General features: G+C 39.6%; 1 non-coding gene across 1 annotated transcript; it reads left to right on the forward strand.

The window, feature by feature from the left end:
* Positions 1 to 6,517: 6,517 nt before the first annotated feature.
* LOC121217499 (small nucleolar RNA R71) lies at positions 6,518 to 6,624 on the forward strand. Its single transcript, XR_005913581.1, has one exon. It is a non-coding gene; the product is annotated as a small nucleolar RNA R71 (small nucleolar RNA).
* Positions 6,625 to 9,197: the final 2,573 nt, after the last annotated feature.

Here is a 9,197-nt window from a genome sequence, read left to right on the forward strand (position 1 = left end):
TCAAAAGCATAAAAATAACAAAACATAAGAAAACCCAAAACTCCTGAAGGAACTTGAAGGGAGATCTTCAGTCTTGATGATGAATCCGGCTTCTGAGATGGGTTAATAGGCTTTCCTTGAGTAATTCCTTGCTTCCTACTCTGCGTCCCCCTCTTAAGTGCCTCCTCAGGTGTTTTTATAGGCTTTTGGATGCCTAAGAGCCTTAAAAATTGGCCTTTTCTAAATAGGACTATACTTGGTCTTGGCAGGGACATGCCCGTGTGTGATTACTCCAGCCCGTAGCCAAGGCTGTTGAATAGGCATGGGTGTGTAGTCTACCCGTGTAAGTCATGCTTCAATCCGGCCAAATGGACACGGCCGTGTGACACGCCCGTGTGAGGAAGTCCAGGCCATGTTGCTTTCCCACATAGGTCCATTTTTTCCGTTTTCAACCCGTTTCTCGCTCTTTTTACTCTCCTATGCTCTCGTAAGTATAAAACATGAAATTAAAGGATTAAGAGCATCAAATTCACCAAATCTAAGGAGAAACCATTCATAAATGGGCTTAAGCATGGGATAAAATATGTATAAATTACGATTTATCAAATACCCCCACACTTAAGCATTTGCTTGTCCTCAAGCAAAATCCTCAACTCATAATCAAAATAAATTCTTCTCAATTTATAATCCCTATCAATAATATCTCAAAATAATCCATAAGTATTCACACATTGAGAATTCAATTAAAAGTACATCAAAGTTTCAAACATTCCAAGTTGAGCATTTTATCACGAAAACATAGGTGTCTCCCCTTATTTAAGTGATTACCTTTGATCAAAATATTGCAGAGTTTAACATCCTCACTAAAGATTCACTCAAATCACTCAAGGTGTTTAAGGTCATCAATAAAAGCACTCATTAGTCAATATGAAAAGTTATTACCATAGGCTTGCTTGAAAATCAAATCTCCACCACTATATATTGAGCTGATACATCAATCAAAAAGGTCTTTTTAGAGGGTTGTAACGTGGCTTTAGTTAGGGGGTATGGTCACAAGCTGAAAGAAAAGGTTAAAATCGAGATTGAATTGAAAAATTACCTAACTAGAAAAATAACTAGTCATCAGTTGAATACAAGTGAGCTTCTTCTCAGAATAGGGAATTAACACTCAAGCTCAAAAATGACGAATTACTACTAATATGTATGTAAGTATTTTTTTTAAGAACAAGTCAAATATTTAGAAGAACAAAACATAACTAAGCAATTTTTTCAAATCAAATCTCAAAAAAAAATAGGGATCAAATTAGGGAATTTAAACAATAATGGGTTATGGGTAAATATTGAGGGTAAATCACTTAATGGCTTGTTAGGCTCAAAAGGGGTTTACTAAGGGTTAATTATAGAGATAGGCTTTTGTGGAGTGAGTGGGTTAAACCTAAGTGCCTTTATCATCTTGACATATCAAATCAAATGGTGTGGTCTTGACATGCATAATCAAGCAAGTTCTAGAATAACAAATCAAAATTGACGCACTCATAATGAAAGTGAGCATGAATGGATTAAAATATGCTTTGAAGGCTCAAGATCTCACAACAATTATGGCTTTTTGATGTTTAAACTTGTGAATTTCAACTCAAGATAATACCTAAACTTAGGGAAATAACCTAAAAGTTTTTAATTCTTCAAAAATCAACTCATCATGCTTGATTCCCTAATGTCTTAAAGTTTAAACAATCAATGCATAATTGCCTATGTTTTAATTCAAGACATATCAACAAAAATAATAAGTTAATTAAAAGTCAGGGATTTCTAATGATGATATAAAAGACCCCCCTTAAGATGTACATTGCCCTCAATGTGCAAAGAAAAATATATTGACAAAGATAGATTTATAATCATAAGCTAGGGAGAGAAGTGAAACTTCCTGAATGATGAATGAACTCCTTGAATTGGAGTGATGGAGAGTAATCGGCCAAAGCAAAGATGAGAGTGGAGGAGAATACTCCAGTGGTGGTCGAGGTTCATTAATCCATAAATCCTGTGCCAAAAGAATATTATATCTAGTGGTAGCTATGGTCGTGGTCGAGCAGGACATGGCAGTCGTGGAGAACCCCTCTGGGTGGAGTTTTAGTTCTTAAGCGATGATAAGCTTTGGAACTCTTTATAACTGTGATAGAATTAGAAACTTTTTAGGGAATATAAAGAAGCATAATTACTCGTAATGAAATAGCCGAAATTAAAAATTGTAAAATAATAATTATAAAACCTACCAAAAATAAGCTTAAAGAAAAATAAAAAGTAGTCTTAAAATAGAATAAGAGTAAAAACATAAAATAATAAATAAAAGTTTTTAAACATCTTCATCGCTAGATGGTTCGCGAGGTGGGGGTGGCAATGAGATGTGGAAGTGCTGACAGATCTGTTGTAGAGTAGCATCAATGTTATCGAAGCGCTGAAATCACTGTTGCTTGAATCGAGTAAGGCGCTCAGAGATGTCAGTGTATGAAGCCGCCGCATGAACTGGACGAGAGGGGGGTGGTGGCTGAGTCGGTGGATCCTTGTGACGTGGAGGGACATCATCAGTAATGTTCTCTGGGTCCTCCTCCTCGATGGACTGGGCGAGGCAGTACAAAGGAGGGTATGTGCCACGTCGTTTCTCAATCATCCTCATACTTAGCATGCTCGAGATTCTCTGCGGGGACATCTTACCGATGAAAGTGAGGACGGATGATTGTGCTGCTGTGTTGAAAAGCCCAAAGTGTCAAGCTAATCGAGTCACATAGGGCCCGATAGAGATAACCCCTCTCCTGTGTCACTCCGTCTAGTGGCGAATGGCGAGGGCAATAAAGTAGGCGAGGTCGATGACATGCCCATTCGCCATTTTCCATAAGAAATAGGCGTCGTGGGTGGTGACGACGCTGGTGCTCTCGCGTCTCCCTATCAGAGTGTGAGCCAAGATGGCGTGTAGATACCTCAATGATAGAGGGAGAGTCGATGCCTTGGAGTGACTAGGATCGTAGGTGGCCGAAGTAGGGACAAAGTCCCTCCAACATTTTGAGGGAGAGTAGTGGATGTGGCGGTGGAGGGTGTTGAGTTCATTGTCGTCCATGAACTCCTCTGTGTATATCCCTAGTGCAATCCTGAACTCGGGTACGCTCAACTGGGGTACTAGACCACCAAGGCGAAACTGGACTGTTCCAGGATCATCGAAGTTGGTCATGACGGTCTGAAGATGGAACATCGATTAGAGCTCCAATGTGAACTCGAAATACGTTGGCTCGACGATTTCAAAGAACAACCCCCACGGTTCAGTCGTCAGGAGGGCTCGGACCGCGTCAGCCACATGAATCTGTTCTAGTGTGGCCCAGTCAATGCAGCGGCCCACACTTAGGGGTCTAGCCCGTAATATCGATATAATTCCTCTTGGGGTCCCAAGGGAACTTGGAGGAACTGGTGCCTAATTTCTGTGGTAGGACTTGAGGATGACGCTGCTCCTTTCCTCTTCTTCAAGGCGGGAACAACGGTCTTCTTACCACGTGACGATGACATTGTACCTATATTTGAAAAATCGAAGTTCAACCAATATGCCTTAAGAACTAAAACAACTAAATATATCAAGCTATATGATTATGGGAATAATGAATGAATGCATGTAGGTAAGCATAAATTTCATGGAAACAAGGAAAAATGAAAGAATATAGCATAATGTAGTAACTAAAATGACAAAATTTTTATAAAACAAGCATGAGTATTTTAATATTCTAACTATGAATATTCATTCAAAATAGTTCAATAGAGCAGAGAAATCATGAAATAAAGAACATTTAAAAAAAATAGAGAGAAAAGAGTAAACAAACGCAAAAAGGAGGAGCTTGTGCTTTGAAATTGGTGTTGTAGGCTGCGCACGGGCATGAGAGGTAGGGCGTATGGAGTTGCAACGGCTAGGGTTAGGGATTTTTGGGGAGGGAGATGATGAATAGTGAGGGGTTTATATAGATTTTGGGGCACACGGCTGTGGGACATGTGTGCCCTAATTTTTTGCCCGTGTGTTTTCCGATTTTTAAATTAGGGCGCGTCTGACATTCGGCCCACGCCCATGTTGATTGGGTGTGTGGACGCACACGGCTGTGTCACACGGCCTTGTCTTGCTTCGTTCGCTTCTCCCACGTCTATGTACATAGGTTCATGCCTGTGTTGGTTTTGACATTGTAGACCACGAGTGGATGGCGCGGGCGTGTCGCCTGCCTATGTTACATTCTCAGTTTCAACCATGGTTTCGAGGCACGGCCATGTCTCATGCCCGTGTTGTTTTGGCAGTTTTGCCCACAGCCATATCACATGGCCGTGGCAACTTATCGCATCCTGTGTTTGGGAAAAAATCTTACCCTGTTTTCACACGGCCTAATGCCCGCCCGTGTGGGTTTTAGTAATCCTGCGTTCCATGATTTGGTTAGTATAATAGATGTTAAAAACTAAAATTTAAAGAAATTAACACTGTTAGTGCTCAGGTTGCCTCCCGAGAAGCACTTATTTATAGTCTAAGCTCGACTTACCTCTCTTCTGCATGGTCAAGGTGGTGCGAGGAGTTTACACTCCTCATCCCTATTATCAACTTTATCAATATAAGGTTTAAAATGGGTATTGTTTACCTTAAATATGCCAAATTTGGGATGAATTACACCTCGACTGTACCATATGGGAAAATACTAAATTTCGTAAGAGGAATTTCTTCATTAGGTTCAGGAGTGGCAATGCGAGGATTTGTTGCATCTAATAGTACTTTGTCTCCAACCTTAAGTTGATTTGGTGAGGTATTGAGCTTGTCCTAGCTCAGTTTCGGTTTATCAGGTGTTCTCAGTTTCTGTGTCCGCCATTCATCTAGCTCCTCGATATGTAGCCTTCGTTCTTCATAGATAGGTCCTTTGTTGTTGTTTGAACACAGCTCATATGTGTTCTTCAAAACTCTTTCCTGAATAAAGGGTGTCACCACATGATCAGTACTAGTAGAATGATTTATACAACCACCTTCAATTTTTGATGTGTTACTTGAATTACGAGCTTGAAGGGTGATTGTTTCGTCTCCCACACGAAGTGTGAGTTCACCTGTACCAACATCAATAATGGTTCTAGCTGTCGCTAAAAAGGGTCATCCTAAAATTAAAGATGCGTTACTATCCTCTTCCATGTTTAGAACAACAAAGTCTACTAGGTATATAAATTTATCGATCTTAACAAGAAAATCTTCAATGATACCCCTAGGAAATCTAATGGCTTTATCAGCCAATTGAGTGCTCATTCTAGTTTGTTTGGGTTTCCCAAGACCTAGCTGTTTAAACATTTTATAAGGCATAACATTAATGCTTGCCCCTAAGTCAGCCAATGCATCATGAACATCTAAACTACCAATTAAACAAGGAATCGTAAAACTCCCTAGATCCTTTAATTTGTTGGCTAACTTATTCTGTAATATGGTTGAGCAAACTGCATTCAACTCCATATGTGATGCCTCATCCAACTTTCGTTTATTTTTTAAAAGCTCCTTTAAAAACTTGACTGCGTTTGGCATCTGCGAAAGGATTTCAATAAACGGTAAGTTAATATGTAGTTTCTTTAAAAGTTTAAGGAATTTACCAAATTGTTCGCCTGATCGGTCTTTCCTTGTCGCATTGGGGTATGGCACACAAGATTTATATTCTGTATTCACCAGCTTTGGGTCATTTTGGACTACCTCATTCTTACCTTTGCTTACCACCGTTTCTAGCCTTGGTTTTGCAACAGACCCTTCCTTATCTTGAATGGCAATCGGGTTGAGTTGCTCCCTTGGGTTAGATTCAGTGTTGCTTGGCTAGCTACCTTGTAGTCGTTCGGAAATCAACTTGGTGAGCTGGCCAATCTGAGTTTCGAGCCCTTGGAGTGATGCTTGTTGATTTTTGAGTGCTGTCACGGTATTCTGAAAATGAGTTTCTGACACCGAGATGAATTTGGTTAGCATCTCCTCAAGGTTTGGCTTTTTCTCTTACTGGTAAGATGGTTGCTAAAAGCCTAGAGGGGGTGGTGGTCTCTGATTTCCTTGGCCTCCCCATGAAAAATTTGGGTAATTCCTCCAACTTGCATTGTAAGTATTGCTATAATGATTGTTTTGAGATCGAAAATTTTTACCCATGGAATTTAACTGCTCGTTCTCCATGTTATGGCCATAAGATGGGTATTCTGAACTGTTTGGTCCACCTCCACTTGCTTTGTACTGCATTATTGGGTGAACCTGTGAAGAACTAAAAAACCATTAATTTTCTTATTCAAGAGTTCTACCTGATTACAGAGCATGGTGACCGAATCGATGTTATAAACGCCGATTGTTTTCGTTGGCTTTATCCTCATGACTTGCCACTGATAGTTATTCAGTCACATCTCCTTTATAAATTCATGGGTATCTTCAGGTGTCTTATTATTGATAGTTCAGCCAGTAGCTGCGTCAACCATTTGTCAAGTCAAAGGATTCAGGCCATTATGAAAGGTTTGAACCTGTAGCCAGAGTGGCAACCTATGGTGAGGGTATCTTCTCAAGAGGTCCTTGTATCTCTCTCATGCATCGTAGAGTGTTTCTAAATCCATCTACACAAAAAAAGAGATATCATTACATAATTTAGCCGTTTTAGCCGGCAGAAAATATTTTAATAAAAATTTTCGGTCATTTGTTCCCAAGTAGTGATTGAACCCCGTGGCAACGAGTTCAACCACTGTTTAGCTTTGTTTCTCAATGAAAAAGGGAATAATCGAAGGCGAATGGCGTCATCAGAAATGCCATTAATTTTAAATGTATCACATAGCTTCAAAAAGTTTGCCAAGTGAGCATTGGGATTTTTGTCTTGCAAACCATCAAACTGAACAAATTGCTGTATCATCTGAATTGTGTTAGGTTTTAGTTCAAAAATATTTGCAGCTACAGCAGGTCTAACTATGCTCGATTCAGTTCCTATTAAAGAAGGTTTAGCATACTCATACATAGTACACGGAGCAGGATTCTGATTAACAGCAATCGCAGGAGGCAGCGGATTTTCTTGGTTTTCAGCCATCTCCTCAATTGTGGTTGAAATATCTCCTCTTGCTCTTCCTCTGTGTATCGTAAGCTTTACCTTATTTCTCTTCAGTTTCTACAAACTGTGCGATCGATCTCACTATCGAACAGTAATGGTCCTGATAGGTTTCTTCTGGTCATAAATAGAAAAACCTATTAGAAGAAAATAATTGAAGAATTAGAAAAGAAAACAAAAATTTAAATTGCAATAAAAGTAAAATGGCTAAAGTAATAAAAATCGAGTGTTCCTAATATCCTAGTTTCTCGGCAACGGCACCAAAAACTTGATGCGTGATATTCGTGACAGGTTTTAAAGATTTATGAATGAATCATTCTTAAAACTAACTTATAATCACGATTAAGGCAAGTGTACCTATCGAACATATACCTTACAGTTTTGCCACGACAACTTTAGGGAAACAAGATCTAAAATTTTAGCCTACTCCACTACAACTTTAGGGAGCTAGGTTGGTGGCTTAAATCTGCTTCACTGCAACTTCAGGAAGCCAAGATTCGCCGTCTTCGATCTGCTTCATTGCAATTTCAGGGAAACAAGATCTAAAATTTGAGCCTACTCCACTACAACTTTAGGGAGCTAGGTTGGTGGCTTAAATCTGCTTCACTGCAACTTCAGGAAGCCAAGATTCGCCGTCTTCAATCTGCTTCACTGCAATTTCAGGGAAACAAGATCTAAAATTTGAGCCTACTCCACTACAACTTTAGGGAGCTAGGTTGGTGGCTTAAATCTGCTTCACTGCAACTTCAGGAAGCCAAGATTCGCCGTCTTCAATCTGCCTCACTGCAACTTCAGGGAAACAAGATCTGTAGGATTTGTCAATGTCACTACATGTCTTCTAAAGACATGATTTGTAGAATTGGTTTCCTGTATCTGTGTATGTCAAATAATTAGGATGCTATGATTGAGATGAATCAAATGTCCTTAACTAGATGTGGTGTTTACGTCAAATAATTAGAATGCTATGGTCGAAATGAATCAAGTGCTCCTAATAAATGATTATGAATGTAGAAATGTCATGAGGGTAATTCCTTTTTAAACGCTTAAGGTATCATTGCTCATAGTTCATACGGGTTCTATCATTGATGTGCTATCATGTCTTCTTGCTTAGCCGCTATCTCTGACAGAAAATTTGAAGAAATAGCCACAATTTGGACTACTCTTTTTTCAATGTTTTCCAACTTTGAACCTGGTTAGTCTTGACTAGTGGCCCTGTTTCAGGTCCTCGTACTATTTAGAGACTTTCCAGAGTAATATGCATAACATCTTTTGTGTGAATATTACATGTCAAAAATAGCGATTTCAAAAAAAATGCTCAAAAGAGATTTTCATAATGGACTAAATGGAATTTTATTGAGTAAAACTCAAAGTGAATGCATCAAACAGGATAGCAAATCTGCTAAAACACAAAATAAAAATGAGAAAAGAGGTGCCCCAGATATCGCAGCACGAGTTTCACTACTCTAATTTCTCAAAGGCTCTTTTGAACCAAATGTGTATTTAGGAGATCCCGCGTATTTTGTTGATGCTCCAAGGTGTAATGTTCTTCTGTCTTGCTGATTTCGGGAGGACAAGACTACCATATGCCTCATGTTCAAAATTTGAGCTGCCCGTTTTCGGGTTTTCAACTTAAAAGCCCCTTTGGTTCCAAAGTGCCCTTTGCGGGTTTTCACCTTGGCCTCTCCATTTTTTTTTAAATTTCAGAGCGCCCTTTGCGGGTTTTCACTCTGACCTCTCTTTCTTCAGGTAAAATACTTCTTGACCGAATCCGAGTTTACAGGATTGGGCAAGTTTCTACCATCCATCTCGGCTAGAATCAATGCTCCTCTGGAGAAAGCCTTCTTCACCACGAAAGGCCCTTCCCAATTAGGCATCCATTTCCCTCGAAAATCCTTCTGTATGGGAAGGATCTTTTTCAAAACCAGGTCTCCTTCGTGGAATTCTCTAGGGCGAACCTTTTTGTCATAAGCTCGCATCATTCGCTTTTGGTACATCTGACCATGACGGATAGCTCTTAGCCTCTTTTCTTCAATTAGGTTCAATTGATCATATCGAGACTGGATCCACTCGGCTACTTCCAACTTTAACTCTGACAACACTCGAAGGGATTGGATCTCGACTTCGATT

Source organism: Gossypium hirsutum, chromosome A02 (genome assembly GCF_007990345.1).
Source record: "Gossypium hirsutum isolate 1008001.06 chromosome A02, Gossypium_hirsutum_v2.1, whole genome shotgun sequence".
In the NCBI taxonomy this organism is placed as follows: Eukaryota; Viridiplantae; Streptophyta; class Magnoliopsida; order Malvales; family Malvaceae; genus Gossypium; species Gossypium hirsutum.